The sequence below is a fragment of the Bos mutus genome, chromosome 5 (genome assembly GCF_027580195.1).
Source record: "Bos mutus isolate GX-2022 chromosome 5, NWIPB_WYAK_1.1, whole genome shotgun sequence".
NCBI classification, from domain to species: Eukaryota; Metazoa; Chordata; class Mammalia; order Artiodactyla; family Bovidae; genus Bos; species Bos mutus.
In genome coordinates, this window is record NC_091621.1 from 41,486,795 (window position 1) to 41,503,818 (window position 17,024).

Consider the following 17,024-nt stretch of genomic DNA (forward strand, 5'->3'; position numbering starts at 1 on the left):
AGTCCAGAGAAGACAAACCTACCCTCTCCTGCCCCACCACCATATCAAGCTCTAGGTTGGGCAAGCGACTGCCCACCCCAGGCCCTGTCCCATTTTCAGGGCCATGGCCACACCCTCACTCTCCCCTGCACTATACTCCAATGCTGAGCTGGAGTTAATGGGATGGGGGTGGGGGGAGTGTTTACACTTGGAGAATTGATGCCATAAAAAATGAGTCCAAAGTCCTCCCAAGATCTCAGAGCAAAGACTGAGAGAGCCCAAAGCTCCAACAATGGGGAGATGGGGCAGTCAGGGCCATGAGGACAAGAGAAACCAGATGGTGCCCACACCAGTGCTCGCGCTTTCCTGAGTCCCTACAGCCTCAACACATCAGAGCCCCAGCCAAGCCCGACTTCTCTCTACCACCCGGTTCTACTGCCCCAAACCCTCCAGCTCCCTTTGATTTCTGAGTCTTGTGTGCCCTCTGGTGGCATATTCCTGACACTGCAGCCCACAGTTAGCCTCTCCAGTTTTTCACCATACAATCTACAATCCGTGCTGGAGCAGGGCAGGGGACACTATGGGAACCAGACACTTCCATGGTTGTGTGTGTGTGTGTGAGCACACGCGTGCAGTCTCTCAGTCGTGTCTGACTCTATGACCCCATAGGCTGAAGCCTGCTAAGCTCCTCTGTCCATGGAATTTTCCAGGCAAGAATATTAGAGCAGGTTGCCATTTCCTCCTCCAGGGGATCTTCCCAACCTAGGGATCAACCTGCATCTTCTGCATTGGCTCTTTAGCACTGAGCCACCTGGGAAGTAATTTCCCTTTGTTCCTGCCTGTTTTTTAAGCCTGGTACTCTGACCTTTCCATCAATTCTATGAGCAAGTTATTCCCTGTTGTTAGTCGCTCAGTCCTGTCCAATTCTTTTGTGACCCCATGGAGAGTAGCCCGCCAGGCGCTTCTACCCATGGGATTTCCCCGACAAGAATACTGGAGTGGGTTGCCATTACCTTCTCCAGGGGATCTTCCCAACCCAGGGATCGAACCCAGGTCTCCTGCATTACAGGCGGAGTTTTATCATCAGCCATCAGGGAAATTCAAGATATTCCCTAACCTTCCAATAAATATCTCTTCTGTTCACATTGGTCGGGTCTATTTCTGCTTTTACAACCAAGAAGATGACTGATATATTGGTTGGACAATTGATCCAGCCTCTCTTAGCTCTAGTTTCCTCTTTGGTAAAAAGGGATGAAAGTGAATTCTTTTTTCAAGGCTGTTTTACTAAATGAGTGTATTAGTTGTCTATTGCTGCCTAACTACCACACATTTAACACCTTAAACATGTTTACAATCTCATTTTCTATGGATCAGGACTCGGGGCGTGGCTTAGTTGTGTGCTCTGAGCTGTAATCAAGGTGTCAGCCAGGGCTGCAGTCTCATCTGAGGCTTGGATGAGGAAGAATCTAATTCCGGGTTCAGGTGGTTGTTGACAGTTCCTGAAGGGTGTTGGACTGAGGGTCTCAGCTCTTTGCTACATGTATCTCTCCAGCATGGCAGCTTACTTCATCAAAACTGGAGGGACAGAGTCTGCTAGCAAGATGGAAGTCACAGGCTCCTGTAGCCTAATCAAAGAAATGCCATCTCATCCCTTTCGCTATGTTCTGTGAACTAGAAGCAAGTCACAAGGCTGGCCCTTATGCCAGAGGAGTGGATACCAGAAACAGGGTTCCTTTGGAGCCAGCTTGGAGTCAGCCTGCCACAGTGAGGTAGCTTTTAGTTTTCATTCTAGGCCTTGTTCAGAATCACAGTTCCTTCTTTGGGGGGGTGGAGGGTGGGGTGGGGGAGGTGTGGCATGTCCCACGACTTGCAGGATCTTAATTCCCCAACCAGGGACTGAACCCTAGCCTGAGGCAGTGAAAGTGCAGAGTCCTAATCACTCTACCACCAGGGAAGCCCCAGAATCCCACTTCCTTCTTGAGGGCTTGTCAAGTCCCTCCTCAACCCAAACTCCTCCCAATCAACCTTTCTTACAAATGAGGAAGCTTGATGTACTGGGTGTCACATGGAATTATTTTTAATTGTGTTGGGGGATAATGTAATTTCAGTGCTATGAGAAAATGTCCTTTTGAGAAATACTACTGAAATTTTTAGTGGTAGAATATTATGATGTCCACACTTTTAAAAAAATATTTTAGAGTAGTAAGGAGAGAGTCATAAGGCCATTCTCCCACTGCTTCCCAATCTCCCTGGCTGAGTAGTTGCCATGGAAAAAGTTGCTTTTGCTCTTGCCAAAAAATGGTCTAGAAAGTCAGCTTTATATATGTGTTTAAGATGGGAGTGGGACTAAAAGGAAAAATATTTAATAAATATCAGAATTCCTCATCTCATAAGCCTCAGAGGGTTGTGTGTAAGGCTGTAAATATATGTGTGTGTGTGCTGTGCGCTAAGTCGCTTCAGTCATGTTTGACTCTTTGCGACCCTATGGACTATAGCCTGCCAGGCTCCTCTGTCCATGGGATTCTCCAGGCAAGAATACTGGAGTGGGTTGCCATGCCCTCCTCCAGGGGATCTTCCAAACCCAGAGATCAAACCTGCATCTCCTGGTCTTCTGCATTGGCAGGTGGGTTCTTCACTGCTAGCGCCACCTGGGAACCCCCATAAATACATAAATATACATAGATAGATATATACAACCTCACTAAAATGCTTTCATCCACCCTGAATAGAAGGGTGTGGGGTGGAGATGATTGTCATTGGCTTATAGATATTATCATTTAAAAAAATGGTGTTTAGCATATGGCATTTCCCCATCTGTATTGTGCTTAGTTCTTCAGGACAGATCAAGATCAAGAGAAAGGATCCTAGAGAAATCCCAGGATGGAGACCCAGCAACTAGGAATCAGCTATCACTCTGTAGATGTGGGTGGCAGACACTCAAGACAAGGATTCTCTTTGAACTTGGCTTTGACCCAGGTGCATCTCAGCTCCTAGTTCAGGACCTGGGCATCAGGCAAGAGAAGGGAGAAGAGAAAGTCATTGAGTTGCTGCTGCCTTGGCGCAGGCTGGCTCCAAGGCTCCATGGCAGGGAGCAGGAAGCACCCTTCACTTTGTGCAGTGTTGACCCCAGGAAAAATGATGGCCAACCTTAGCCCTTCCTTCCCCCTCCTCCCTGGTCTTCTCACTCTTCCCTCCAGCTCTCTCATCCCTCTCTTCCTCTCTGAGGTGACATCCTCCCTAATTAAGAAAAATGCCATGAATGCCACCTTAACCAGATGACTAAATTTTTATATGCTTTTATTTATTTTCGGCTGCTCTAGGTCTTCTTTGCTTTGCATGGGCTTTCTCTAGTTGCAGCGAGCAGGGGCTCCTCTTGGTGGTAGTACATGGGCTTCTCACTGGGGTGGCTTCTCTTGTGGAACGCGGGCTCCAGGCGTGTGGGCTCAGTGGTTGCAATAACCAGCTCCAGGGTGTGGCCTTTTCAGTTGAGGTGCACGGGCTTTGCTGCTCTGCAGCATGTGGAATCTTCCTGGACCACAGATGGAACCTGTGTCCCCTGCATTGGCAGGCGGATTCTTTACCACTGAGCCACCAGAGAAGTCCAACCAGGTAATCAGATTTAATGTCGCCAAAAATGGGACAAACTGACATCACTTGTCCCCATAGGATGCAGCAGGAAAGACACAAAGTCACTTATAGTATTCCTACCAAAAATGTTTAAACTGAATCTGATCCCAAGGAGACAAATTGAGGTATATTTCTAAAATAATTGGCCTGCACCATTCAAAAATATCAATGTTATGCAAGAAAAAAAAAATAGAACAGGGAAATCTTATAGTTTTAAGGAAACCAGAGAGACATAATTAAATGTAATACATGATGCTTGATTGGATCCTGGGGGGTTGGAGGGTTTTTTTGGTTTATTGTTTGTTTTTTTAATCATAGGAAAATTGTTGGGACCATTGGGGGAATTTGCAACAGACTATATAGTAGATAATATTGTAACAATGTTAAAATTTCTGAATGTTATAACATTTTGTGCTTATGTAGAAATGTCTCTGTTCTTGGCAAATACATGATGAAGTATTTAGGAATGAAGCTGATATCTGGAACTAACTCAAATGGTTCAGCAAAAACACATGTCTACACAGCAAATGTGGGAAAACTGTAACAACCAGTGAATCTAAGTGAAAGGCATATATAGTCATATAATTCTTGCAACTTTAAATCTACAGAAAGGTTTAGAAATTTTCAAGACAAACTTTTGGGGAAATGCCAGTTCAGAAAAATACTCCAAATAAGGAAAGACCCAATATACTATAATTCCCCTAAATTTCACATTTCCCTCCTGCCAAGGTGGGGTTTTGGGGATTTAACAGTGTGACTGTTTACTCAATAGACATGCTGAGGGCTAGGTGTCAGCAAAACAGGGCACTGAAAAATATTTATTTAGAAATAATTTTATATTTGATATTTTCCCCGACACGTCAAATTTGTCATGAAAATTTTCAGAATTTTGTTAAACCTCTAAAATTTTTTTGGAGCTGAATTTCTTGAGGGTTGAATTGTTTTTCACTGTACAAGGATCATTATAATCTTTTTCATGCTTAGGGCATCTTATCATGTCCTCACACCCACCACCAGCGCAAACAGGCTAGGAGCTGGGAGGCAGGGAAACCCAGCAGGCATATAAGGTGACTGCAGTCATTAAAAAAAAAAAGAGAGAGAAAGAAAGAAAGAAACTAACTTTTAAATTGGGTAGCAGTTATCTGGGGGGCAAGATCTATAAAGAAGCCAAGCCTGGATGTCCAAGGATAAAGCCAGCTGTAGTGAGAATGGGAACTTTATTTATATATATATATATATATATATACACACACACATATATATATATATTTGTTTGTTTGCCTGTGCCGGGTCTTAGTTGCAGCACTTGGGATCTTCAGTCTTTGTTGCAGAGGCAGGTGAACTCTTAGCTTTCTTGCTGGGGCAGGGCTCTCAGGGGAAAGGAGAGCCTTCCAGAGCTTCTCCCTTGGCTAAGTGTGCTTAAATAAAAGCTATTTGCCTCCTATCCTTTTCCTTTCTTGCCTTCACTCCTTCTGCCCATCCCCTTCTCTCTCCCATCATCTTTTTTCCTTCCCAATGAGGTGTAATGAGGGATTCCCAGGTGGCTCAGTGGTAAAGAATCTGCCTACCAATGCAGAAACTGCAGGAGATGCAGATTCAGTCTCGGTGTTGGGAAGATCCCCTGGAGGAGGAAATGGCAACTCCAGCAGTATTCTTGCCTGGAGAATCCTAGCAACAGAGGAGCCTGGAGGGCTACAGTCCACGGGGTCACAAAGACTCGGACGTGACTGAGCATGCACGCATGTGATGTAATGAACACCCATCCATCTGGGCTGTGAAGTCAGGAAGACCTGAATTCCAATCAGAATGTAACATGGACAAACTGTAAAACGTATTCATCCTTTCAGCAAACATTTATTAATTGCCTACTAGGTTCAGTTCAGTTGCTCAGTCGTGTCTGACTCTTTGTGACCCCATGGACTGCAGCATGCCAGGCTTCCCTGTCCATCACCAACTGCCAGAGCTTGCTCAAACTCATGTCCATCGAGTCAGTGATGCCATCCAACCATCTCATCCTCTGTCATCCCCTTCTCCTCCTGCCTTCAATCTTTCCAGCATCAGGGTCTTTTCCAGTGAGTCAGTTCTTCTCATCAGGTGGTCAAAGTATTGGAGCTTCAGCTTCAGTATCAGTCCTTCCAATGAATATTCAGGACTGATTTCCTTTAGAATTAACTGGTTTGATCTCCTTGCAGTTCAAGGGACTCTCAAGAGTCTTCTCCAACACCACAGTTCAAAAGCATCAGTTCTTTGGCTCTCAGCTTTCTTTATAGTCCAGCTCTCACATCCATACATGACACTGGAAAAACCATAGCTTTGACTAGATGGACCTTTGTTGGCAAAGTAATGTCTCTGCTTTTAATATGCTGTCTTGATTTGTCATAGCTTTTCTTCTAAAAGGCAAGCATCTTTTAGTTCATGACTGCAGTCACCATCTGCAGTGATTTTGGAGTCCAAGAAAATGAAATTTGTTACTGTTTCCATTGTTTCCCCATCTATTTGCCATGAAGTGATGGGACCGGATGCCATGATCTTAGTTTTCTGAATGCTGAGCTTTAAGCCAACTTTTTCACTCTCCTCTTTCACTTTCATCAAGAGGCTCTTTAGTTCTTCGCTTTCTGCCATAAGGGTGGTGTCATCTGCATATCTGAGGTTATTGATATTTCTCCTGGAAATCTTGATTCCAGCTTGTGCTTCATCCAGCCCGGCATTTCTCATGACGTACTCTGCATGTAAGCAGGGTGACAATATACAGCCTTGACGTACTCCTTTCCCAATTTGGAACCAGTCCATTGTTCCACATCTGGTTCTAGCGGTTGCTTCTTGACCGGCAAACAGATTTCTCAGGAGGCAGGTTAGGTGGTCTGGTATTCCCATCTCTTGAAGAATTTTCCAGTTTGTTGTGATCCACACAGTCAAAGGCTTTGGCATAGTCAATAAAGCAGAAGTAGATGTTTTTCTGGAACTCTCTTGCTTTTTCGATGATCCAATGGATGTTGGCAATTTGATCTCTGATTCCTCTGCCTTTTCTAAATCTAGCTTGAACATCTGGAAGTTCTCAGTTCATGTACTGGTGAAGCCTTGCTTGGAGAATTTTGAGCGTTACTTTGTTAGCGTATGAGATGCTACTAGGTAGCAGGCACAATTCTAGGTACTGGGATATAATGGGAAGTAAAAAAGGTAGACAAGGTTCATGGCCTCATACTACTTGCATTCGAGTCCAGGGAGGCAGATAATAAACAAACAGGCAAATGAAATAGAAAACTATATATCATGAAAAGTATATTGCATAATCTAGCTACATATTATATGAATATACTATAGAACTGGAGAGGAGAAAGGCAGACCACTCCAGTATTCTTACCTCAGAACCCCATGAACAGTATGAAAAGGCAAAAAGATATGACACTAGATGAGTCTCCCAGGTCAGAAGGCATCCAATATGCTACTGAGGAAGAGTGGAAGCCAATTACTAGTAGCTCCAGAAAGAGTGAAGTGGCTGGGCCAAAGCAGAAACGATGCTCAGTTGTGGATATATCTGGTGGTGAAAGTAAAGTCCGATGCTGTAAAAAACAGTATTGCATAGGAACCTGGAATGTTAGGTCCATGAATCAAGGTAAATTGGATGCGGTCAAGCAGGAGATGCAAGATGGAACATCGACATCTTAGGAATCAGTGAACTAAAATGAACAGGAATGGGTGAGTTTAATTCAGATGACTGTTATATCTACTACTATGGACAAGAATACCTTAGAAGAGTGGAGTAGCCCTCATAGACAATGAAAGAGTCTGAAATGCAGTACTTGGGTACAATCTCAAAAACAAGAGAATGATCTCTGATGGTTTCCAAGGCATTCCAAAGCATTCAACATCACAGTAATCCAAGTCTATGCCCCAACCACAAATGCCGAAGTAGCTGAAGTTGAACAGTTCCATGAAAGTGTACAAGACCTTCTATAACTAACACCAAAAAGAGAAGTCCTTTTCATCATAGGGAATTGGAATGCAAAAGTAAGAAGTCAAGGAGTGCCCTGGTGGTTCAGTGGCTAGGACTCCATGCTCCCACAGGGGGCCTGGGTTCTATCTTTGGTCAGGGACCTGAATCCCACATGCCGCAACTAAGACCCAGTGCTGTTTAAAAAAGATCTCTTTTTTAAAAAAATAGGAAGTCAAGACATACCTGGAGTAACAGGAAATTTGGCCTTGGAGTACAAAATGAAACAGGGCAAAGGCTAACAGAGTTGCCTAGAGAGCACATTGGTCATAGCAAAAACCCTCTTCCAACAACAAAAGAGACGACTCTACACATGGACATCACCAGATGGTCAATACTGAAATCAGATTGATTATATTCTTTGCAGCTAAAGATGGAGAAGCTCTATACAGTCAGCAAAAACAAGACCAGGAGCTGACTGTGGCTCAGATCATGAACTCCTTATTGCAAAATTCAGACTTATATTGAAGAAAGTTGGGAAAACCACTAGGCCGTTCGGGTATGACCTAAATCAAATCCCTTATAATTATATAGTAGGGGTGATTAATAGATTCAAGGGATTGGATCTGGTAGACAGAGTGCCTGAAGAACTATGGAAGGAAGTTTGTAACACTGAACAGGAGGTGGTGACCAAAACTATCCCAAAGAAAAAAGAAATGCAAGAGGGCAAAGAGGTTTTCTGAAGAGGCTTTACAAATAGCTGAGAAAAGAAGAGAAGCAAAAGGCAAGGGGGAAAGGGAAAGATATATCCAACTGAATATAAGGTTCCAGAGAAGAGCAAGGAGAGATGAAAAAAAACCTTCTTAAGTGAACAGTGCAAAGCAATAGAGGAAAACAATAGAATGGGAAAGACTAGAGATCTCTTCAAGAAAATTAGAGATACCAAGGGAACATTTCATGCAAGGATGGGCACGATAAAGGACAGAAACGGTAAGAGCCTAAGAGAAGCAGAAGAGATTAAGAAGCAGTGGCAAGAGTACACAGAAGAAATATACATAAAAGGTCTTAATAACCAGGGTAGCCATGATGATGTGGTCACTCACCCAGAGCCAGACATCCTAGAGGGTGAAGTCAAGTGGGCCTTAGGAAGTGTTATTACACAGAAAGCTAGTAGAAGTGGAGAATTACAGATGAGTTATTTAAAATCCTAAAAGATGATGCTGTCAAAGTGCTGCACTCAATATGTCAGCAAATTTGGAAAACTCAGCAGTGGCCACAAGACTGGAAAAGTCAGTTTTCATTTCAATCCCAAAGAAGGACAATGCCAAAGTATGTTCAAACTATTGAACAACCATGCTCATTTCACATGCTAGCAAGGTAATGCTCGAACTGAGAACTTCCAGATGTACAAACTGGATTTAGAAAAGGCAGAGAAACCAGAGATCAAATTGCCAACATTCGTTGGATTATAGAGAAAGCAAAGGAATTCCACAAAAACATCTACTTTTGCTTCATTGACTATGTTAAAGCCTTTGACTGTGTGGATCACAACAAACTGGAAAATTCTTACAGAGATGGAAATACTAGACCATCTTACTTGTCTCCTGAGAAACCTGTATGCAGGTCAAGAAGCAACAGTTATAACCAGACACGGAAAAATGAACTGGTTCCAAATTGGGAAAGGAGTACGTCAAGGCTGTATACTGTCACCTTGCCTATTTCACTTATATGCAGAGTACATCATGCAAAATGCCAGGCTGCGTGAATCGGAAGCTGGAATCAAAATTGCCAGAAAAAATATCAACAACCTTAGACACTCAGATGATACCACTCTAATGGCAGAAAGCAAAGAGGAACTAAAGAGCCTCTTGATGAAGGTGAAAGAAGAGAGTGAAAAAGCTGGCTTAAAACCCAACATTCAAAAAACTAAGAGCATGGCATCCAGTCCCATCACTTCATGGCAAATAGAAGAGGGAAAAGTGAAAGCAGTGAAAGATTTTTTTCTTGGGCTCCAATTTCACTGCAGACAGTGACTGTAGCCATTAAATCAAAAGATGTTTATTCCTTGGAAAGAAATCTAAGACAAACCTAGACAGCATTTTAAAAAGCAGAGACATCACTCTGCTGACAAAGGTCCATATAGTCAAAGCTATGGTTTTTCTAGTAGTCATGTATGGGTATGAGAGTTGGACCATAAAGAAGACTGAATGCCAAAGTATTGGTGCTTTTGAACTATGGCGCTGGAGAAGACTCTTGAGAGTCCCTTGGACAGCATTGAGATCAAACCAGTCCAGCCTAAAGGAAACCCACACTCAATATTCACTAAAAGGACTGACACCAAAGGTGAAACTCCAATTCTTGGGCCACCTGACTTGAAGAGCCAATTCACTGGAAAAGACCCAATAAGATGAGAAAGGTTGAGCGTAGGAAAAGAAAGGAGCTGGCAGAGGATGAGATGGTTGCGTAGCATCACCGACTAAATGGACATGAGTTTGAGTAAACTCCGGGAGATAGTGAAGGACAGGGAAGCCTGGCTGCTGTGGTCCATGGGGACACAACTTATCAACTGTACTATAGTTGCTAACAACAAAACGAATACTATATGAGCTTCTAGCAAAGGTAAAACTATGGAAACTGTAAAAAGATCAGTGTTTGCCAAGGTTTGGGGAGAGAGGAATGAAAAGGCAGAGCACAGAGGATTTTAAGGGCAGTGAAGAGCCTCTTGATGAAAGTGAAAGAGGAGAGTGAAAAAGTTGGCTTAAAGCTCAACATTCAGAAAACTATGATCATGGCATCCGGTCCCATCACTTCATGGGAAATAGATGGGGAAACAGTGGAAGCAGTGTCAGACTTTATTTTTCTGGGCTCCAAAATCACTACAGACGGTGACTGCAGCCATGAAATTAAAAGACACTTACTCCTTGGAGGCAAAGTTATGACCAACCTAGACAACATATTGAAAAGCAGAGACATTACTTTGTCAACAAAGGTCTGTCTAGTCAAGGCTATGGTTTTTCCAGTGGTCATGTATGGATGTGAGAGTTGGACTACAAAGAAAGCTGAGCGCCGAAGAATTGATCCTTTTGGACTGTGGTGTTGGAGAAGACTCTTGAGAGTCTCTTGGACTGCAAGGAGATCCAACCAGTTCATCCTAAAGATCAGTCCTGAGTATTCACTGGAAGGACTGATGTTGAAGCTGAAACTCCAATACTTTGGCCACCTGATGTGAAGAACTGACTCATTTGAAAAGACCCTGATGCTGGGAAAGATTGCGGGCAGGAGGAGAAGAGGACGACGGAGGATGAGATGGTTGGATGGCATCACCGACTCAATGGACATGGGTTTGGGTGGACTCCAGGAGTTGGTGATGGACAGGGAGGCCTGGCGTGCTGTGATTCATGGGGATGCAAAGAGTCAGACATGACTGAGCGACTAAACTGAACTGATAACATCCTACTAGAATAGTTTCAGTTCAGTTCAGTCACTCAGTCGTGTCCGACTCTTTGCGACCCCATGAATCGCAGCACGCCTGGCCTCCCTGTCCATCACCAACTCCCAGAGTTTACCCAAACTTATGTCCATCGAGTCAGTGATGCCATCCAGCCATCTCATCCTCTGTCATCCCCTTCTCCTCCTGCCCCCAGTCCCTCCCAGCATCAGGGTCTTTTCAAATGAGTCAGCTCTTAGCATCAGGTGGCCAAAGTATTGGAGTTTCAGCTTCAGCATCAGTCCTTCCAGTGAACACCCAAGACTGATCACCTTTAGGATGGACTGGTTAGATCTCCTTGCAGTCCAAGGGACTCTCAAGAGTCTTCTCCACCACCACAGTTCAAAAGCATTAGCTTTCTTTGTAGTCTAACTCTCACATCCATACATGACCACTGGAAAAACCATAGCCTTGACTAAACAGACCTTTGTTGACAAAGTAACGTCTCTGCTTTTCAATATGTTGTCTAGGTTGGTCATAACTTTGCCTCCAAGGAGTAAGCGTCTTTTAATTTCATGGCTGCAGTCACCATCTGCAGTGATTTTGGAGCCCAGAAAAATAAAGTCTGACACTGTTTCCACTGTTTCCCCATCTATTTCCCATGAAGTGATGGGACCAGATGCCACGATCTTAGTTTTCTGAATGTTGAGCTTTAAGCCAACTTTTTCACTCTCCTCTTTCACTTTCATCAAGAGGCTTTTTGGTTCCTCTTCACTTTCTGCCATAAGGGTGATGTCATCTGCATATCTGAGGTTATTGATATTTCTCCCGGCAATCTTGATTCCAGCTTGTGCTTCTTCCAGCCCAGAGTTTCTCATGATGTACTCTGCACATAAGTTTAAGCAAGGTGACAATATACAGCCTTGTACTCCTTTTCCTATCTGGAACCAATCTGTTGTTCCATGTCCAGTTCTAAGTGTTACTTCCTGACCTGCATATAGGTTTCTCAAGAGGCAGGTCAGGTGATCTGGTATTCCCATTATAGTGGGCATATTCCATTATACATGTCAAAACCCATAGAATGTATGGCTGATTCATGTTGACGTTGGGTAGAAACCAACAAAATTCTATAAAGCAATTATCCTTCAATTAAAGAATAAATAAATTTTAAAAAAAACAATAAAATGTACAACACCAAGAGTGAACCCTGATGTAAATTAGGGACTTTTGGGTAACAAGGATGTGTCAAAATCAGCCTCTATTGATTTTAACAAAATCATACTGTACTAATCTGGTGGGGGATATTAATAATGGGAGAGGCTGTGCACGTGTAGGGGGAGGGTGTTAATGGGAAATTTACTTTCCCCTCAATTTTTCTGTGAACTTATAACTGCTCTAAAAATAGTCTATTTTTTAAGGGTGTTGTGAGAACTTAGCATAAAAGGTAATTATAATAAAAGGTAACTGGAGGGACCTACTTTCTTTTTTAACTTTTTATTTTATATTGGAGTATCAGGAAGATCAATTCTTCGGCGCTCAGTCTTCTTCACAGTCCAACTCTCACATCCAACATCTCACAACTCTCACATGACCACAAGAAAAACCATAGCCTTGACTAGACAAACCTTTGTTGGCAAAGTAATGTCTCTGCTTTTCAATATGCTATCTAGGTTGGTCATAACTTTTCTTCCAAGGAGTAAGTGTCTTTTAATTTCATGGCTGCAGTCACCATCTGCAGTGATTTTGCCGAAGAATTGATGCTTTTGAACTGTGGTGTTGGAGAAGACTCTTGAGAGTCCCTTGGACTGCAAGGAGATCCAACCAGTCCATTCTAAAGGAGATCAGCCCTGGGATTTCTTTGGAAGAAGTGATGCTAAAGCTGAAACTCCAGTACTTTGGCCACCTCATGTGAAGAGTTGAGTCATTGGAAAAGACTCTGATGCTGGGAGGGATTGGGGGCAAGAGGAGAAGGGGAAGACAGAGGATGAGATGGCTGGATGGCATCACTGATTCGATGGACATGAGTCTGAGTGAACTCCGGGAGTTGGTGATGGACAGGGAGGCCAGGCGTGCTGCGATTCATGGGGTCGCAAAGAGTCGGACACGACTGAGCGACTGATCTGATCTGATCAGGAAGATCCCCTAGAGGAATAAATGGCAACCCACTCCAGTATTCTTGCTGAGAAAATCCCATGGACAGAGGAGCCTGATGGGCTATAGTCCATGGGGTTGCAATAAGTCAAACACGACTGAGCAGCGGACCACAGACACACACAGCTGATTAACAATGCAGTGACAGTTTCAAGTGGGCAGCCATGCATACACATGTATCCATTCTCCCTCAAACTCCCCTCCCATCCAGGCTGCCACATAACATTGAGCAGAGTTCCCTGTGGTATACAGTTGGTTATCCATTTAAAATATAGCAGTGTGAACGTGTTGATACCAAACTTCCTAACTATCCCTCCCCCTCCTCATTTTTCCCATCTTCCTCCCTGGTAACTGTAAGTTTGTTCTCTAAGTCTATGAGCAAAGGGACTACTTTAAATAGAATGAAAAAGGAGGCTGTCTTCTCACTCATAAAATGTGAATAGAAGTATTGGTCTATATATGTGTGTGTGTGTGTGTGTGTGTATCATATATACATTAAGTGAAAGTTGCTCAGTCATGTCCAACTCATTGCAACCCCATGGACTACACAGTGTACGGAATTTCTCTAGGCCAGAATACTAGAGTGGGTAGCCTTTCCCTTCTCCAGGGTATCTTCCCAACCCAGGAATCAAACCTAGGTCTCCCACAATGCAGGCAGATTCTTTCCCAGCTAAGCCACAAGCCACTGGAGTGGGTAGCCTATCCCTTCTCCAGCAGATCTTCCTGACCCAGGAATTGAGCCAGGGTCTCCTGCATTGCAGGCAGATTCTTTACCAACTGAGCTATCAGGGAAGAAGTCCTTATGTATACATTAAAGTTCCCTTTAAATTATTATATATCTTCCCGTCAGCTCTGAAATGGCTCCCCACGATCCCTACTTTCTGGTATCCAAGTCTTTGTTTAATCGCTACCCTCTGAGTGTAGGTTGGATCTAGTCACTTGCTTTTAAGGAATAAAATGCAGCAAGAAAGATGAAAAGTCACTCCCAAAATTAGGTTCCAAAAAGACCTGCTCTTGTTCTCTCTGTTGCTCTCTCGCTCTCTCTCTCTCTCAGCAGCTGCCATGTGTGTGCAGTCCTGCATAGAGGTCCACGTGGCAAGGAACTCATGTCTCCAGCCACCAACCAGCAAGGACCCAAGGCGAGGTGTTGCAGGATGCAGTGTGAATTCTTGATGGGATACTGATTAGGGTACAGCAGCTATAGAAGACATTTTGGGGCCAATTGGGAGATCTGAATATTGACTGGGATTAGATAAAATGAAAATTAATGAAGTGGAATCGTGGAAAACATTGGATGAAAATAAGCAGGTTAAAAAAGCATTCATTTCTGTGTGTGTGTGTGTGTGTGTGTGTGTGTGTACATTAAAAAAAAAAAAAAGATACAGCCTAACCTATAATTCAGCAATTCCATTTCTTGCTATATACCTCCAAGAGGAATGAGTTCATGTGTCTAACCAAAAGACACATGTTCAAGAATGTTCATAGTAATTTTATTCAGTATACAACAAAATTGGAAACATCCTAAGTGCTCATCAACAGGAGAATGGAAAAATAAATTATAGTGTGTTCTAACAATAGAATACCACATGACATTTTTTAAGTTGTTGATAAATGCAACAGAGATGAATCTCAAAAATGTAATATTGTGGGAAAGACACCAGATATGAGAGAGTACACACTGCACAATCCTTTTTATATGAAGTTCAAGAACAGGCAAACCTAATCTATGGTGATAAGAGCCTAAGGAGCCATCACCACAAGAGTCTGGATCCTGACCATGAAGGGGTACAAGGACAGCTCCTGAGTGAGGATGTCACAGACCTTGACATGGATGTGGTTACACAGACATTGATGTATCGGTACGTATATGCAAAAAATTTACCCAATTGTACATTTAAACCAGTACGCCATATACAACTAAGTTATATCCCAGTTTTTTTAAGGAAAAAATATCCAGAAGGATTACACCAAAAGCATTAATGGTGGAAATAACAGGGCGGTGAGAATACTGTGTTTTGATTCGTCTCATCTTGTTGCTTGTCTGTATTTCCTTTCTCCAATACATAACCCCTACTTCTGTAATGATAAAAAGTTATTTTTAAACTACATTCCAAATGCTTGATAATATCATTTATGCTGCCTCAGGGGAAAGCTAAGAAATGTATTTGCTGTGTTATTCCTGAAGGAGAGAGGGGTGTGGCCGGACATGAGACAAAAGAATGAAGTACTCAGCGCTGTGGCATCAGGGTGTGGGGGACTTTTCGGGGGAGTCCCCTGTGCTGAGCACGGGTCAAAGGTCAGAGTGGACCAGAGTGTCCAGCCCACGTGGTGTAATGGAAAGAACCCAGGAGATAGAATCTGAAGATCTAGGTCTAAATCCAGATCCAAGCACTGAGTGTGGCCTTTTGAAAAGTCCTGTAAGCACAGAAGTGGAAAGACGAGGGGTCAGTCACAGGGCACGGGTGGTAACCCAGATCATGACTCTGGACAGGTTCTCTCCACTCTGCACTGCTTCCCTGTTTATAACAACAACTAACTTTTCCATAGGAATTTACATTTTATGAAACGCAAATATTCCTGCTGAATTCTCACAGAATCTCTTGAGCAAGCACTGCTCTTGTCCCTTTTAAAAGTAAGAAAACTGTTTCCAAGTGACTCGCTTGAACCAGCGAGTGATACAATTAGGACTTGGCTGCTGGTTTTCGGACTCCACATCCTGTGTTCTTTCCACCAACGGCCTACCTAGAACCTTGACCCTCGACTGTTGCCCTCCTCCCTGTCAACCGTAAACCAGCACCCGCTTCCAGCCGCTTTGTGGTTCTCCTGCAATCTTGATAGGGCCTTATTTCTGGGCGGGGGGGCCCCACAGGGGAACAGAGAGCTCTGTACAGAGCACCCCTAGTGACCTGATGCTAACTCAAAGAAGGATCCAGACTCCTGGCTCTATGTTACTCAGAAAGGCATGTAGGAATCCACCCCTCGTCAATGCAGCCCCTCAAGTCAAGGGTCTTCCAGGCTCATTTCCCAACCCAGCTCCAGGGTGAGCACCCCGTCATGATCCACAATGAGGGGCCACAACTCTTCACCAGTCCTCTGCCATCCCCCCCAGAAGGCTTCTCCTCAAGGCCTGAGTCAGCACTTCCACATCCCTACAAAGTTCCAGCCTCTCCTTAATATCTCCTAAGGCCTGTCCCATCCCAGGCAGCCAGACCTCATCTTCCTCACAGCTGGTGAAGGAGCCGTGAGAAGTGGAGTGAGAGGCAATGGCAAGCCCCAGGGGGCAGTCGCCCAAGCAGCTAGCACTCTGTTTTCTTCAATAATTCATTCCCGGGGAGGCTGAGGGCGCCAGACCCTCATTCTGAGCTGGAGATGGCTACCACAGCTCAGATCCTGAATTGACAGTGGTGGGAGTCACAGGTGGGTGAGAGAGCTAGAGTAAGCAAGTAGAAGAGTACCCAGCCTCCAGCCCCACCACAGACACCTCCCCCACTAATTCTTATTTTAGAGAAGGGAACTGATCTGGGTGGAGGTCAGGCGTCCTATGAGAGATAAAGGAGCCGAGGACCTGTGGTAAGCCCAGGGGTGCAGAAAGAAAGGACCCAAGTCTCAGCTCTCTCACTCCAGCTGTATGTACATCAGGGTTGGCCTTATTCCCATTGCCCTGAGCCTTCTTGAGGCCACCTCAGCCTCTCATCAGCAGCCCCACCTTTCTAAAGGATGCCCAAGTCCTCTCTGTCCCAGCTTTTGGAAGGCCTGGGATGCTTCCACTGCCTCCACTTGGGGGAATCCTGCCCCCACTTAGGCCTCAGCATGCCTCCCAGGAATTCCCCACCTCCATCGCATCTCTTTTCAACCCCAGCTTCCCTACCCAACCTCTGATGTTTACAAAGCTTGTAAATATGTGAGAGT